Source organism: Manihot esculenta, chromosome 11 (genome assembly GCF_001659605.2).
Source record: "Manihot esculenta cultivar AM560-2 chromosome 11, M.esculenta_v8, whole genome shotgun sequence".
NCBI classification, from domain to species: Eukaryota; Viridiplantae; Streptophyta; class Magnoliopsida; order Malpighiales; family Euphorbiaceae; genus Manihot; species Manihot esculenta.
In genome coordinates this window covers 23,212,440-23,231,396 of record NC_035171.2, presented here as the reverse complement: position 1 = coordinate 23,231,396, position 18,957 = coordinate 23,212,440, and positions in this window count along the sequence as shown.

The window sequence follows — 18,957 nt, the reverse complement described above, 5'->3', positions numbered from 1 at the left end:
GCTACTGTAAAAATTTACACTGCACCTTGGGATTTTGCTATTACGGTATCATGTAAGTATTGTAATTATTATATCTTGCAAGTATTGTAATTATTGTGTCTTGTAGGTATTAGCATTTTTTCTCATATTAATATTCAAATTGAACTATTATTATGTAATTTTCTAAGAAAATTATATAAAGCTAAAAGAACAATATACAAGCTAGTATGTGGGATCAGATGTGGAATGAGATGGAAGAACTATTAATGAGAATCAGTTGTTATGCAGTGGGAGGGTGGCAAGAAAGTCGAGTTTATGGATTAGGCAGTGCGGCCTCTTCTGCCTTCTCCCAGTCAAGATTAAACGGGATATCAAAAAATATATTATCATTCCAATCACCAAAATGGAAGAAGAAAATTAACAAAAAATTTGATGAAAAGTATAATAGTTTGTAGAAACTATTGGAGTATCCAAATCGGATAATAGCTGAAATGTGTAAAGAACTAAATGTAACAAAGATGGGGACAATAGACTTTCTCATTAATGCCATCATCATCTAATTTCTATCCAGCTCATGGATTCACTGGTGATTTACATATCGATTAGGAGGAGACCCGCTTCTCACTGATTTGATATATTTTATTATATGAATTTATTATTTAACTATTTTAGTTTTTAGTACTTCTTAAATGTTTAAACTTCTTGACACTATTTAGATCTATTATTATGTTATTATTTATTATTAATGGAGGTATGGATTGATACATTGTACAAGTTAATGGAGGTATGAATCGATATATTTTATCCTTTATTATTACATATTTATAATATGCTTTACAGGTTAATGGAGGTATTGATTGATATATGACAAATAATAAAGCATATTATAAATATATAAAGCTGAATTAATAATTAATCTGTAATACTATATTAATAATTATTCTATAATACTATATAATTATTAGCATGCTATAAACAGGCTAAAGTGATTTTGATATGAACACAAATAAACTCAACCTTAATCTTTTTATTTTTTATGTCATGTCATATTCGTATTATGTTTGGGTCACGTCTAAAATTACTACCCTTACTATAGTTGAATTCTCAAGCCCATTAGCTTATTTGGAGAAAGGTAAAAGTAAGAACCTAATCTATTTGTTCCACACAAATTACTATAGTTAGTCCATCAGTCCTGAGCAAAAGCTTCCTTCTTCAAATCCTCCTAGCCGACCCTTCAATGGAGAGTGAAGACTTTCTCACAAAAGCTAAGTAGTATGACCAATTAAATGTTTGAATCAAGAACTCTAAAGAATTAGAATAACAACTTCTAGCATCTCTATTGTTCTTTGAGAAATAACAACGGAGAAGGAAAAGATGATGAAAAAACTCTCAAACTTTTCTTTACAATAGGCGACATGCAAAGGATGAAAAAATGGAGAAGAAGAAAACCTCTAAAGTCCATTTGGCCCTTTTCAATGATATAAGAGATTGTTGTGACACTTGTCACCAACACTCTTTTCTATTCAATATGTTGAAAGTTAGGGCGCAAAAGAAGTAGTAGAACCGTCATTTTAAAATACATTTTTCTAGTTAAATTAGATTTCAATATTTAAACAACTTAGTCTCTATTTCTAGAAAATAATTTATATTAAAAAAATATTTTTAATGAGATAATTTATTTTCTATTATTTAATATTAATTTTAAAAATAAAATTTATTAAAAAATTTATATATAAAGACCTTAATAAAAATGTCAAAGCGCGGAAGATGACTTTTTCCTTTTAAAAGAGTTCAAAAAAGTAAGTTATTTTCTTTAAAATAGTTTAATTTTTCATTTGACCAGAAAAATATTTTTCTTTCACTAAATTTTTTGAGTGTTTCAAACGTAAAAAGAAATAGAAAATATTTTTCTAAAAATGATTTTCCATGAAATAAATGGAGTTTTAGCTTTTTATATTCTTAACATCAACATATAAAGAATAAAACATACGGACAAAAATATCACATATTGTTAATCAATTGATCTTAGCACATTTGCATTTTGGTAAAAATGTAGAAGGAGAGGAAGAATTTAAACTAAGTTAAAGGTTTTGATACCTTGTAGCATAGAATAGATTTTCTAGCTTGAAAGGGTGATACTTCCAATTTCAAGCCCTCTAACTTATCCGCACAAACTACTTTCAAGAAAGATCACCATAAAATCTTCTTTCTTTGCTATCTTAACCAAGGGCCAAAAGAAAATTCGGGCAAAGATGAGTACAAGGTCTCTAAACACTTAAGATTTCTTGTGTTCTTGATTAGTAACTTTTAATAACTCAAGAACTTAAGTTTTTCAATAATAGAGGTAAGATTTGGCTATAGTGGAAGAAAAGAAACTTGAGAGGGAGATGAAAGAAATCTCTCAAACTTGTACGGGGATTTCTAACTTGGGGGTTTCAACCCCTAAAATGAGTATTTTGTAATTGGTGATAGATGGAATCTCCACCAATATTGAAGTGGATGTAATTAGAGTTTCAACTCTTAAATTAAAACACTAATTTAATTTGTGGCCCATTAACTCATCTTATGAATTAATAAAAATTTTTTCATAATTAATTACTCAATTTTTGAATTTAATTCCAAGTAATGCTTGTAATACCCGGCTAGACTCCGGTATCGGAATTCCTACCGTCCGGTGGAATCTCGGATGTCGGAAGCCTCGAGTAGGGTAGAAACATGTTTTCATAAAATGTTTTAAGGTATTTCATGGTTTTAAGTAAAATGGAAATGAGTTTTTGCATGAAAACAACCTTGAAGGAAAACTCAGGTTCGGCCGCCGAATCTCAAGTTCGGCCGCCGAACATGCACGCCTTCGGGAGCGCCTTTAGGCCCCCGAAAGCATAAGTGAGGAAAGTCCAGGTTCGGCCGCCGAACCTCAAGTTCGGCCGCCGAACCTCAAGTTCGGCCGCCGAACATGGCATGCATGCGGAGGCACGTTCGGCCCCCGAACGTGGCCTGGCCAGCCACTATAAAAGGGTCCCTTAGCCGAAAACGGGCGAGCTTTTTTCCCATTTCCGGCCAAGGTGAGTTCTTCGCCACCCCTCACCGATCTTGAGTCTTTTCCTCCAGATCTTTCAAGTTTCTCACTAGTTTTCATCTTGTTTTGAAGATTTCCGAGTTTTGAGCGAGTTTTGGAGCTTTGAGGTTCAAGAACTCAAATATCTTCCAACCCCAAGTTAGATCGCCTCCGCCCTCGATCTTCAAGAGGTAAGAGTCGATCTCTAGCTTACATTATGTTTTAAAGAAGTTTTATGCAAGTTCATGGGGTAGAAAATGCATGTTGAGCTTTTGGATCTTTGATGTGATTTTTGAACAATGTGGCTTGCAAATGTATGTTGAATGTGTTATAGATGGGGTTTTAGTTAGTTGATGCCCCTAGGAACTTGTATGCTTGTGTATGAGTGTTGTAGAATAGGTTTATGCATGTTTGGATGAGATTGGAGGCATAAATGCATAGGGGAGCTGAGTTTCTGCCATTCTGGGCAAAACCAGGTTCGGCAGCCGAAGGAACTTTCGGCCGCCGAACATGCTTGTGGAGGTAGCCTTCGGCTGCCGAAGCTTGCCCCCGAAAGGAGACTTTCGTCTCTGTCTGGCACTTTCGGCCGCCGAAGGTGCCGCCGAACATGCATGAGTTTCGCCTCTGTCTGGGAGTTTCGGCCGCCGAAGGTGCCGCCGAACCTGCCTGACTTTCGGCTCTGGAGGGACTTTCGGCCGCCGAACCTGCCGCCGAAAGTGCCCTGTTCAGCCATTTCTTGCATATTTTTTCTATGATTATTCCATGATGTTTTAGGGGGTTTTTGGGGAATAGCTTAGAGTTATGTTCATGTATGTTTGGTCCCTCATTTGAGTCCACCTGTGTAGGTTCGGATCCGAGGAACCGAGGACCCCAGCAGTGAGTCTGTTGCCCCAGTGTCTGGTCAGAGCTATCCAGAGGTGAGTGGAATAACTTATTATGTTTTAAAGCAAAGAATGTACTTTTTAGCATGCTTCATGCATCATGAATGCCACGTGATGAATTAGGTTGCTTGCATTAGAATTCACGAATATGTTGCATTGCATATGTTAAATGTTGATGTGGATGAATGTTGGATGATCCATAGCCCTCGATCTATGATATGACGATGTGATATGTACGGTACGGAAAGTAAGACCAGTGGGACCCATTCTACGTTCGCTGGCACTATGTAAGGGAAAGACCAGGACCCATTCTACGTTCTGGCACAGTTGGACCATGTTATGTTATGATATGTAAGGGAAAGACCAGGACCCATTCTACGTTCTGGCACAGTTGGACCATGTTATGTTATGATATGTAAGGGAAAGACCAGGACCCATTCTACGTTCTGGCACAGTTGGACCATTTAGAGGGCTATTGGTGACAAGTTCATCCTTGATGTGATTAGCTGTGATGTGATGCATTTCATGTTATCATATATTTTAAATGTTTCATTATTCTGCTCACTGGGCTCTAGTAGCTCACCCCTCTCCCAATTTCCCCAGGATTGCAGGTACAGGGTAGACCAGGAGGTTTACAAGAGTAATGAAGTCTGGTATATGTAATAGATAGTGTGGACATGATAAATGTATTAATGTTATGTAAAAGTATAGTTTCAGTCATGTAATGATATTAAGGATTGGATATTTGTGCTTGACATTGTGTATGAGGAATCCCTTTTATTACATGATCAAAAATGTTTTTAATGTTCATGTAAGCCAACTCATCTCATGTTTTAGCGCCCATTGGGGCACTTATGGGATCCCACAGAGGGGTCATGATTATGATTATGGCTATGTACAGTGCATGTTCAGGTTGAGTTGGATGTATGAAAGAAAAGTTTTAAATTTTTATGTATGTTGTTGATCATGTATGGGATTAAACAGGTTTTCAGGATGAATGTCAGGCTTGCTATGGGTCTTGGCGGCCTTAAGCCGACCCGGATCCTAGCGCTGGTAGCGGTCCAATTTTCGGATCGTTACAGAATGGTATCAGAGCCCTAGGTTCATAGGATCGGACCTAGAGTGTCGGGCTCATAGATGTTCTAGAAGGTCAAGCACAATAGGAAAGATCATGTCCACTAGGATAGGATGTGGAGTCCTGTCTTGTATGATGATGTGTAATGCCATGATTATATACATGTGCATTGATGCTATGATATGAATGATGTATATGTGATGAGGGTTCATGTGTGCCCACATGAACCATATGATGCTAATGTTTGTATGATGTGTACTGTTTTTCAGAAAACAGGATGAGAGGAACCCGTCGATCGGCAAGATTGACTGGAGTACCACCTGAGGATGAGGGCACGAGCGCCCGTCCTCCTACATTGCCTAGGGCAATGTCTTGTAGAGCAAACAGAGAAAGAGTGTCAAGGGACCCTAGAAGGTCTTTTGATGCTAGCAGAAGGGGGACAGATAGAGGAGGAAGTTCTTCAGATGTGAGGGAGGTTATGGAAGAGGATCAGAGGAGGGATGGAAACCTGGATGTGAGCATGGAGGAAGAAGGGACCGGGGAGTCTCAGGGAGGCGTTCAGGCCTCGGGGTATGGTTTTCCACCCCATTATCCACCCTTCCCACAGGGTTCAGGGTATCCGATGGGAGGTACATCGGATTACTCCAGCTTTAACCCCTACCCTACCTACATGCCTTATCCATCTTTCTATCCACCTTACACACAGTACCCAGCTTATCCACCCTCACCCTTCTATCCAAACCCGACAAACCCCACCTCGGGGAATGCTGCACCCCCACCTCCACCACCTACAGAACCAGCAGCCCCAGTTACTCAAACTCCCAGACCTAGCTCAGCCGGAGGGAGCAAAGTAAAGATGACAGATTACCTTAAGCTAGATGCTCCCAAGTACAAGTCAGGGGATGACCCCTTTGAGTATCTGAGAGTAGTGAAGACAATAACTGATGAGCTAGGGGCGGATGATAGCAGGGCCATTCAGATGGCAGGGTTCACCTTAAAGTGCAAGAAGGCACGGGAATGGTTCAAGTGTTATGTGGACCCGAGACTAGACGACATGACATGGGAGGAATTTGCGAATGAGTTCGCTGGATGGGCTTTTCCAGACAGTTCCAGAGAACTGAAAATGATTGAGTTTGAGCAACTGAGGCAGTCAGAGCACATGGGTGTAGAGGAGTTCACGGATAGATTCTTGGAGCTATTGCCTTTTTCAGGGCAAGCTCTAGATACAGATACGAAGAAAGCCAAGAGATATGTTATGAAGCTGCATTCTAGGTACTCCTCGTTGATTCAATCAGCTGAGAGAGAAAGTTTCCACACTGTGGTGGATATGGCTCGAAGGATGGAGGCGAGTGCTATAGTTGAGGGGTCAGTGAAGCAGTCAGTGACCCAGTCTTCAGGGGTTAAGACCCCAGGCAGAGAAGGGTCAGGTCTCTCTTCTCAGAGCTCAAGTAAGAAGAGGTGGGATAACACCACCAAGAAGCCGAAGAAGAATAAGTTTTGGAACAAGTTGAAATCCGGTCTGGGATTTGGTGGTGGCTCGAGCTCAGGTTCAGATGGTACAGAATGCCAGAGATGTGGAAGACCGCACAGGGGAGTGTGTCGAGCTGGGACTAATACATGTTTCAGATGTGGACAGGAGGGACACATAGCTCGGGAGTGTCCTAGAGCACCTTTTATGGGTCAGCCCCAGCAAACAGCTTCTGGTAGTGTGGCACAGCCAGCAGCTCCAGCCACAACTCAGGGCAGTGGCAGAGGTAGAGGGAGAGGGGCAGCCTCTTCTTCTGGTTCCCGAGGTGAAGGTCCATCAGCTCCAGCCAGGATCTTCACCATGACTCAGCAGGAGGCTAACACATCCAACACCGTGGTGTCAGGTAATCTCGTCATTGGGTGTTCTGATGTGTATATGCTTTAATGGACCCAGGTGCATCTCATTCATTTATTGCTCCGAGAGCCGTTGAGAGGTTGGGTCTGATAGTCTCTGGGTTAGAGTGTCCCCTATGGGTCAGTGGACCCAAGTGTGACCCGTCAGTGGCAGTGTCAGTCTGCCAGTACAGTCCAGTTTTTATTGAGGGAAGATGCCTCTCCGCCGACCTTGTGGTTCTAGATTTGACAGACTTTGACGTCATTCTAGGGATGGATTGGCTATCTACCCATGGTGCTACCTTGGACTGCAGGGACAAGGTAGTCAGGTTCAGAGATCAGAATGGGTCAGAGGTCATCTTCAGAGGAGACAAGAGGGGCACACCTAGAGGTCTGATATCAGCTCTCTAGGCTCGTAGGTTGCTTAGGAAGGGATGTCAGGGGTACTTAGCTCATGTGAGAGAGCTTAGTAGTCAGGTCAGGGAGCCAGCCTCAGTGCCAGTTGTCAGAGAGTTTCAGGATGTCTTTCCAGACGAGCTTCCAGGTTTACCACCTGCTAGGGAGATAGAGTTCGAGATAGAGTTGGTGCCTGAAACTAGACCGATCTCTATCCCTCCCTACAGGATGGCCCCAGCCGAGTTGAAGGAGTTGAAAGAACAGTTGCAAGAGCTGGTAGAGAAGGGCTTCATCCGACAGGGTACCTCACCTTGGGGTGCTCCGGTCTTGTTTGTGAGGAAGAAGGATGGATCCCTTAGACTTTGTATCGACTACAGGCAGTTGAACAAAGTCACTACCAAAAATAGGTACCCTTTGCCAAGGATCGATGATCTATTCGACCAGCTAGCAGGAGCGGGTTGTTTCTCCAAAATAGATCTGAGATCGGGGTACCATCAGCTAAGGATAAGGGATGAAGATGTGCCGAAGACAGCTTTCAGGACCAGATATGGGCATTTTGAGTTCCTTGTGATGCCGTTCGGGTTAACTAACGCCCCTGCAGCATTCATGGATCTCATGAACAGAGTATTTAGCCAGTACCTGGATCACTTCGTTATTGTCTTCATAGATGATATCTTGGTGTATTCCAGGAATGCAGAGGAGCATGCCCATCATCTGCGGTTGGTCTTGCAGACTTTGAGGGAACATGGCTTGTATGCCAAGTTCTCTAAATGTGAATTCTGGCTGAGGAGCATTTCGTTCTTGGGGCATGTAGTGTCAGAGAATGGTATAGAGGTAGACCCCAAGAAGACAGAAACTGTGGCTAACTGGCCTAGACCCAATTCAGTGACAGAGATTAGAAGTTTCTTGGGTTTGGCAGGTTACTACAGGAGGTTCGTTCAGGACTTCTCAAAGATTGCAGCTCCTCTGACCAGACTAACCAGGAAGAATCAGAAGTTTGTGTGGACCGACCAGTGCGAAGAGAGTTTTGAAGAGCTTAAGAAGAGGTTGACTTCAGCACCAGTTTTAGCTCTGCCATCTAGTGATGAGGACTTTACAGTCTTTTGTGATGCGTCCCGTGTGGGACTGGGTTGTGTACTAATGCAGAATGAGAGGGTGATCGCTTATGCATCTAGGCAGCTGAAGAAGCATGAGTTGAATTACCCCACGCATGACCTTGAGATGGCAGCAGTAATCTTTGCACTCAAGATGTGGAGGCACTACCTCTATGGGGTAAAATGTGAGATCTTCACAGATCATAAAAGCCTACAGTACATCCTGAGTCAAAGAGACTTGAACTTGAGACAGAGAAGATGGGTGGAGCTGCTGAGTGACTATGATTGCAAGATTCAGTACCATCCGGGTAAGGCGAATGTTGTGGCAGACGCCTTAAGCCGGAAATCACTCGGTAGTTTATCCCACATATCGGCAGAGAGGAGGCCAGTGGTGAAGGAGTTTTACAAGCTCATTGAGGAAGGTCTACAGATGGAGTTGTCTGGTACAGGTGCCTTGGTGGCCCAGATGAGAGTGACACCCGTGTTTCTGGAGCAGGTGGCTCAGAAACAGCATGAGGACCCGGAGTTAGTGAAGATTGCCAGGACTGTTCAGTCAGGCAATGATAGTAAGTTCAGATTCGACAGCAAGGGGATCCTCCGCTATGGGAGCAGACTATGTGTACCAGATGACATAGGGCTAAAGGGAGACATTATGAGAGAGGCTCATAGTGCAAGATACAGCATTCACCCCGGAGCCACCAAGATGTATCAAGATCTAAAGAAGGTTTATTGGTGGCCAGCTATGAAGAAAGAAGTGGCACAGTTCGTGTCAGCCTGCGAAGTGTGTCAGAGGGTGAAGCTGGAACATCAGAAGCCGTCTGGAATGCTTAACCCGCTACCTATTCCAGAATGGAAATGTGAAAATATAGCTATGGACTTCGTAGTGGGGTTACCGGCGACGTCCAACAGAGTGGACTCCATATGGGTGATTGTGGACAGACTCACCAAATCTGCTCACTTCATTCCTGTCAGGAGTGGCTATTCTGTAGACAAGTTGGCGCAGGTGTATGTTGACGAGATCGTCAGGCTGCATGGGGTTCCTGTTTCGATAGTGTCAGATAGAGGGCCCCAGTTCACCTTCAGATTTTGGCGGAGTCTGCAGAATGCCATGGGTACTAGGTTGGATTTCAGTACTGCCTTCCACCCACAGACGGACGGACAGTCAGAAAGGACCATCCAGACTATCGAGGATATGCTCAGAATGTGTGTGCTGGACTTTGGCGGTTCTTGGAGGCAGCATCTACCTTTGGTGGAGTTTGCCTACAATAACAGCCATCATGCTAGCATCGGGATGGCTCCATATGAAGCTTTATATGGAAGGAAGTGCAGATCACCTGTTTGCTGGGAAGAAGTTGGAGAAAAGGCCTTGGCAGGGCCTGAGCTAGTAGAGATTACTAGCAGGATAGTACCCATAATCAGAGAAAGGATCAAGACTGCTGCAAGCAGACAGAAGAGCTATGCAGACGTCCGCAGAAGACAGTTAGAGTTTCAGGAGGGGGATCTGGTATTGCTCAAGGTGTCTCCTATGAAAGGAGTGGTTCGCTTTGGGAAGAAAGGTAAACTAGCCCCACGATACATCGGACCCTTTGAAATCTTGCAAAAGATTGGGAATGTGTCGTACAAGCTGGATTTACCTGCTTCAATGGAAAGAATCCATTCGGTTTTCCATGTTTCAATGTTGAGGAAGTTTGTGTCAAATCCGAGCAAGGTTCTTAGTGAGCCTGATGTGGAGGTCCAAGAGGATCTCACCTATGTTGAACAGCCAGTACGGATCATAGACACCCAGATCAGAAAGCTAAGAAACAAGGAAATCCCGATGGTGAAAGTCCTGTGGAACCACCATAATTTGGAGGAATGCACTTGGGAGACACGGGAGTCTATGCTCCAACAGTACCCTCATCTCTTTTAAGGTTAGATTTCTATGTGTTTATGTACTATGTATGTATGTATGTTATATTTTATGCCATGCTATGTGCTAGTTGAGGAACATTCGGGGACGAATGTTCTTAAGGGGGGAGAATGTAATACCCAGCTAGACTCCGGTATCGGAATTCCTACCGTCCGGTGGAATCTCGGATGTCGGAAGCCTCTAGTAGGGTAGAAACATGTTTTCATAAAATGTTTTAAGGTATTTCATGGTTTTAAGTAAAATGGAAATGAGTTTTTGCATGAAAACAACCTTGAAGGAAAACTCAGGTTCGGCCGCCGAATCTCAAGTTCGGCCGCCGAACATGCACGCCTTCGGGAGCGCCTTTAGGCCCCCGAAAGCATAAGTGAGGAAAGTCCAGGTTCGGCCGCCGAACCTCAAGTTCGGCCGCCGAACATGGCATGCATGCGGAGGCACGTTCGGCCCCCGAACGTGGCCTGGCCAGCCACTATAAAAGGGTCCCTTAGCCGAAAACGGGCGAGCTTTTTTCCCATTTCCGGCCAAGGTGAGTTCTCCGCCACCCCTCACCGATCTTGAGTCTTTTCCTCCAGATCTTTCAAGTTTCTCACTAGTTTTCATCTTGTTTTGAAGATTTCCGAGTTTTGAGCGAGTTTTGGAGCTTTGAGGTTCAAGAACTCAAATCTCTTCCAACCCCAAGTTAGATCGCCTCCGCCCTCGATCTTCAAGAGGTAAGAGTCGATCTCTAGCTTACATTATGTTTTAAAGAAGTTTTATGCAAGTTCATGGGGTAGAAAATGCATGTTGAGCTTTTGGGTCTTTGATGTGATTTTTGAACAATGTGGCTTGCAAATGTATGTTGAATGTGTTATAGATGGGGTTTTAGTTAGTTGATGCCCCTAGGAACTTGTATGCTTGTGTATGAGTGTTGTAGAATAGGTTTATGCATGTTTGGATGAGATTGGAGGCATAAATGCATAGGGGAGCTGAGTTTCTGCCATTCTGTGCGAAACCAGGTTCGGCAGCCGAAGGAACTTTCGGCCGCCGAACATGCTTGTGGAGGCAGCCTTCGGCTGCCGAAGCTTGCCCCCGAAAGGAGACTTTCGTCTCTGTCTGGCACTTTCGGCCGCCGAAGGTGCCGCCGAACATGCATGAGTTTCGCCTCTGTCTGGGAGTTTTGGCCGCCGAAGGTGCCGCCGAACCTGCCTGACTTTCGGCTCTGGAGGGACTTTCGGCCGCCGAACCTGCCGCCGAAAGTACCCTGTTCAGCCATTTCTTGCATATTTTTTCTATGATTATTCCATGATGTTTTAGGGGGGTTTTTGGGGAATAGCTTAGAGTTATGTTCATGTATGTTTGGTCCCTCATTTGAGTCCACCTGTGTAGGTTCGGACCCGAGGAACCGAGGACCCCAGCAGTGAGTCTGTTGCCCCAGTGTCTGGTCAGAGCTATCCAGAGGTGAGTGGAATAACTTATTATGTTTTAAAGCAAAGAATGTACTTTTTAGCATGCTTCATGCATCATGAATGCCACGTGATGAATTAGGTTGCTTGCATTAGAATTCACGAATATGTTGCATTGCATATGTTAAATGTTGATGTGGATGAATGTTGGATGATCCATAGCCCTCGATCTATGATATGACGATGTGATATGTACGGTACGGAAAGTAAGACCAGTGGGACCCATTCTACGTTCGCTGGCACTATGTAAGGGAAAGACCAAGACCCATTCTACGTTCTGGCACAGTTGGACCATGTTATGTTATGATATGTAAGGGAAAGACCAGGACCCATTCTACGTTCTGGCACAGTTGGACCATGTAGAGGGCTATTGGTGACAAGTTCATCCTTGATGTGATTAGCTATGATGTGATGCATTTCATGTTATCATATATTTTAAATGTTTTATTATTCTGCTCACTGGGCTCTAGTAGCTCACCCCTCTCCCAATTTCCCCAGGATTGCAGGTACAGGGTAGACCAGGAGGTTTACAAGAGTAATGAAGTCTGGTATATGTAATAGATAGTGTGGACATGATAAATGTATTAATGTTATGTAAAAGTATAGTTTCAGTCATATAATGATATTAAGGATTAGATATTTGTGCTTGACATTGTGTATGAGGAATCCCTTTTATTACATGATCAAAAATGTTTTTAATGTTCATGTAAGCCAACTCATCTCATGTTTTAGCGCCCATTGGGGCACTTATGGGATCCCACAAAGGGGTCATGATTATGATTATGGCTATGTACAGTGCATGTTCAGGTTGAGTTGGATGTATGAAAGAAAAGTTTTAAATTTTTATGTATGTTGTTGATCATATATGGGATTAAACAGGTTTTCAGGATGAATGTCAGGCTTGCTAAGGGTCTTGGCGGCCTTAAGCCGACCCGGATCCTAGCGCCGGTAGCGGTCCGATTTTCGGGTCGTTACAATGCTGGTGACTTTGTAATTTAATTGCCAAACTAAAATGATTAATTAAATTAATTGATCAAATTCTTTAATTAATTAACTAAATTAATAATTTTGCTAAAGAGGTAGTTCTATTGTGTCTAACTCCTTAGATGGCACAACTAATTGGTAAAAAAAAAGGAAAAAAAGCTAAATTTGCTACTGAATTATAAATTATAAATAAAAAAATATTAAATTTTATTTTTCGATCTAAAAATGCTCCTAGCATATTATTATAAGGCCAAATATGCTCAAATAAGGCCAAATAAATTAAATGAAACATAGCTAATGCTTTCAAATTTTGATAAGTGGTGGCTTTGTTTAACTTTTTAATAATAGTTTAAGAGAAACACAATTTAGTATTTTTAATCTCTACTACATAGTTTAAAGAAAAATTTAACCTTTTATATTGTAATAAAAATATCATCACCTTTATATTTATTGAAACACCCTTTCTATTTATACTATGAGTGAAATTCTAATTCACCCTTATTTTTCATAGTCCTAGTTAACATTGAATGTAGTATGCGATGACTATTCAATTAGTAATAAATACATTGTCTCATTCTTAGAACCTTAATCACACTTACCATATGCTCAAATCTCTTCATTAAGAAATCCCAATTAGAGGAGTCATAATAAAATTTAAACCCTTAATGCTACTAATCATTTGGCAATTAATGTCTTAATTTAAATTCTAGATTACAAAAATTACCATTAGTAATAAATACATTGTCTCATTCTTAGAACCTTAATCACACTTACCATATGCTCAAATCTCTTCATTAAGAAATCCCAATTAGAGGAGTCATAATAAAATTTAAACCCTTAATGCTACTAATCATTTGGCAATTAATGTCTTAATTTAAATTCTAGATTACAAAAATTACCTCAGAAACACCTTTATTTTTAAGTTTACCATCTTAACCATAGGAGTTTATCCCCGTTTACTTAGAGTAACAAATTTCCTCTTGATTGATCACTCATCTTCATATACAACCAATTAAGCCAACATATATCTGTAAATTCATACATTATACAAGTAGTCAAGTAGTATTAAAATCATACTAAATATACCTGAGATAACTATGGCATCTCATATCTACTTATTATATACATAAGTATAATCTAAACTTTCAAACATTAGCAAAAGGAAACTCCATGCCTCTATTGTCTATCATGTAATATCTATTATATCTGTCTAGACATTATATATATATCATATAGCATGAGACTCACCATTTTACTTCTATTAGCATCTCATGCTAATAAAAGAGGTGATAGTATACCTAAGGTATCCTCAGTTATGAAATTTTTTAATATTATGTGAACTAGTTAGTTTCATCGCTCATATTTTCAATTTCTTAAAAGTAGAATCACTATCGGCTAATAGACTATATATATATTTTTAGATAATTAAAATAAAATATTTTAATTAATATATATATATATATATATATATGGGAACAAGGATACAATGTACAACAAATATATTAGGGCATATATCTAACAATCTCCCACTTGCACTAGAGCCATTCACTATAGTCCTTAAGACCCATTTTCTCAAGATGATGATTTAGCTGCTGCTGACTCATAGCCTTTATCAGTGGATCAACCAAGATGTCAGTTGACAAAGCTACATCGCCCATTCAAACTATTTATCTAATAATGTGATAATGTCTTTCTATGTGTTTGACTTCTGGTGAGACCAAGGTTTCTTTATTTGAGCTATGGTACCATTATTGTCATAGTAGAGAGCAAGCAATGAAATAATGGAGAGAACTGCATTTGGTTTTGTTACGATCTTATTTATCCAAACAATCTCTTTTACAACTTTCGATGCAACAATATACTCAACCACAATAATGGAGTCTGCATTGAAACTCTTCCAGCAAACAACTCTTCTATTACATATAAAAACAAAACTTAAGATTGACTTTCTATCATCTATATTTGACTTGAAAGTTAGAACCAATAAAGCAATCTAGTTCTAAATCACCTCCTCCATATATTAAGACCATATTTTTAGTTCTCCTCAAGTACTTAAAGAAACTATTGATAGTTGTCTAGTGTTTCAAATCTAGTTTGGATTGAAAGTTGCTAGTCACATTAACAACAAATGTAATATCCAACCTAGTATGTAACATGTATTAAGTATACATGTACTTCGCTTATTCTAACTCATAGCCAAACATGTGGGCCTATGTTCAATCCCAATTTGTCCCAAACATTAAGGGCTGGTTTTTATTTGTTTTTCTTTATATATTAAGATTAGGTTTAAGACTTATTTAAGGATTTTAAAAGTCCAATTCGTGTAGAATTCATTTTGGGCTAGATACTTCTTAACTAGTTAGAATTTTATCTTGCTTTGTCTATTAGGCTTAGGATTAGGTAATCCAATTAGGGTTAGAATGTGGTCAAGGGTATAAATACCTTCTTTTATCCTTGTAAATGGTAAAATTTTCTTTGATTAATATTATTGAGAGTTCTTCACTCAAGAATACAAATTCTTACTGGTTTTATCTTAGGGATTGATTTAACTTATCAAGTATAAACTTGTGATGTTTATTTATTTTTTGTTACTTTATTCATAATCTTTGTTACCAATCCCTTACTGATTTGGGGTTGAAGGTTTTGTTAGATTGATTGAATCTAAGTTTGGGAACATCTATAAAAACGGAGGTGATTCTTGCTTTGTTCTTGAATTATTGCCGCATCATAATCCAACCATAAGATGAACTATAAATACTATTAATTTTTTAATAACAAGAAATCAATATAGCTTTAGAAGGATTGTGCTTCTTGTGTTTCACACATTTAATGTACTATAGGGAATTCACCTTCTAATGCCTATCCCTATAGCAATGAAGCATTTTCCCTTGTCATCAGGAATAATTTCAACTTTTTCTTCTTTTAAATTGGGTTTGGGCTATATGAGTAGAAGGACTAGGGACAAAATTTTTCTACTTCTTGTTACTTTTCTTTTTTCTTTTACTTGAAGAATCAATAAGAGTAACTTCCTTTCCTTTGTAACTTGGCATATTCTTTTGTACTACCACAAGATTAAGTAATTAAACTAGCATACACTCCATTTTATTCATGTTAAAGTTCATGTTCAAGTTCCTAAAACTTTCAAGTAAGGGTTGCGGGATCAAATCTAGTAGCATCCATTATGAAATCAAGGCCATCAAGATGGTCAATAAGCTTAATCATCTTATGCTTATATGGACCTATATCCTCTACCTCAGGTAACTTCATCCTGAGCAGTTGCTTGGATATCTCATATCTAGCAACCTTGTTATGCTCACCATACAACTTTTTAAGGTGAAATAGTACTGTGGAGGCAAACTCCATGTTCTCATGTTACTTTTGGATTTCATCATCCACAAAGGCAAACATATAGCACCTATCTTGAAGATCATCATCCTCAAAGTCTTATGTTCCTTCTCTAATGCCCCTTTTAGTTGAGGAGCTAAGAGCATCTTAGTCAAGTAATTTGCGCTTTCTATACCAGTGCAAAAATTTTGGTTATTAAGATTACATGATTTTAGTATGTAGTTGAGGACGTTGGTAGGTTTAGGTGTCATTTTACAATTATAAAAAAAAAACTACAAAAAAAAAGGATTCAATTAGATTGTTGTGATTTTATAATCCATTTTATCAATATGATTATGTTCTTTTAATAATATAATACATATATGCACTATTAAACTTTACTAAAAAATTTTCGGTGGCACTTTGTACTTTGAAATCATTTCATGATATACCTGAACTATTTAAAATTGGAATTAAGATAACCTTCCAATCCTAATCAATTAGTGTGAATCTTCTAAAATATTATTAGACCAATTTAATCTAGAGATGATATTCTATGAGCATAAAAAATATAGGATGAGTTTCAATTTTAAAATTTACAAATTTTATATTATGTTATTGTTAAGTTATCAACTATTAATGGAATTTGGGGCTTTTGGATATATATCAGCGCATTTATAGTTCACTCTACCTTATACTAAGATTGCAATATCATTTTAATTACACTTTTAAATAGCTCAAGTATGTCCTTTCCATATGTAAGTAATAGACAAGGGAGTAACAACGAGAGGTCTGACTCTACATCAACTAGGACATCATCATAACCCGTTAATTTCAAGTATTGTAATAAGTTATTTATATTTAGCATGTACATAAATAGTTTACTAGAAGTCTTTAAATAAGTTTTGAAAAATAATGAAAATGTATATTAATATGTTTATTACTTTTATTAATATGTTATGTGAATGGATTAAATAGTGTGAATTTGAGTAAATATTGATAATCTAGAACTGTTTTCCATAGGAATATTTATTGATAAAAAGGGATACTCTTGCAGTTTCTTCATTTAAAATTTATACTGTGAATTAATATATTTTTAATATATTAAATAACAACTCATAATATAAAAGCTAACCCAAGTCCACATATGTAATTGCACCTAGCATAATATGTAGCATTCTTACTCAACTATTCTATAGGCATATAAGGAGTATTACATTTAGTGGTATGAGAGTCAGATTTTGATCTTGGAACCTATGGGTTATGGGATTCAAAGTTTAGGATGACATATAAATTTTTTGGTAAAGTTGAGGGGTGTAAGTATGTATTTAGCCTATATTATATTGAAGATTAACATATTAAATGTCTAGACTTATATAAATAATAACAAATAAATACAATGTTATAATTTGAGCTATACATAATGACTATTTTGTTAACAGAATAAAACTTTAGGGACTAAATTGTTATGGTAGAGACTACATTGTAGATTTTGTTAAATCTTAGAGACTGTTTTGAATACCCTAAAAAATAGAAATAGCATCACTTATTGCTTACTGTATTCTAAATTTTCATAAAATGATACAATTACTCTCTTTCCACTTTGTCAACTTATAAAAATTAAAATGTAGTTAGTAATATATATAATTTATTTTTATTTTTTTAATAAATTATGGATAATATAATAATTTTGTATTCGATTATTATGATTTTTATCAATTCAATTATTCAATGTGATATAATTTTAGTTCAAGTATTCAATGGTTAATTTCAACTAGTACATGTAGGTGTGTGTTCCTGTCGCCTTAATATTGGTTCCAACTCGATTAAATCTCATTGTACTTGCATGGGATACTTTAGAGCTTTCTTACCTGCTGGATTAGCCCAATTGAACTTAACTTGGCCTACCACATGTTGTGCAACTATCGTTATTATACTTAACATGTTGTTCGCACTACTTATCTAGTGAATCTCGCTTGCTAGTACGCCGGGTCAATTATGTTGCATTGCTCTTAGTTGAACCTTACCAGGTGCTAGACTTAGCCCACAGTATTGCCTGTTTTCCTCCTTGCTGGTACTCATTACCCATCAACCTTGGTTGACTGATCTCTTCTTACTGATTAGTGTACCACTTAGATTTAGCTCGTTGGCAGTTGGCACCCTCATTGGTTGCCTATTTTGCTTAGTTGCTCAAATGATCTTCACATCCTTTTAGCCTTTACTTTTTGAAAGTTTGGAGAATTGGCACTTGACGTTCTCTTCCACTCATCTCGATGATGATGAGAGGATAAATATGCATGGGAAAGTTCGCTTAAGTTGCCACAAAATTTAGGTCACAATATAACTCATTGAACCAAATTGTTATTAAATCAATTCACTCAATAGATCATTTTAAAAATTAATCAAATTTAATATTATTTCTAAATTTTCAGGTATTTTAAATGTATTTTAAATTTTTATAAAAAATTTCATAAAAAATTAAAATTAAAGCAAAAAAGTATAAATAAAATAATCAAACCAATTCAACTAAATTTCAATTCAATTTTTCAATTTAAACAGAAAATTATACACTCGGGCATTTTTGAAAATCCAAAGACCCAAATATTATTTTCCTAACTCCAAGATGAGATATTATTTATCCAAAATAAAAATATATTAAATAGAACGACCTGTGTAATTATAAGATAAATTATTAAAGGTTTTTATATTTTGTTAAAATTAATTATTCTCTCTATTTTTAAGATTAATTAAAATTTTTTTATATTTTATAAATTAAACTTTTTAATCTTATTAAATATATAAAAAATACTAGCCGATAACCGGGTCTATCATAAGTCCGAATCTAACAGGAAGTAATAGCTGATCTATTTATTTTGTAGCCCTACCCACATGCACGCTAAAAGAATTAAATGGTAGCCTGACGTAAAGAAAGTCCTAATACATCCGTACGTACGAAATTTG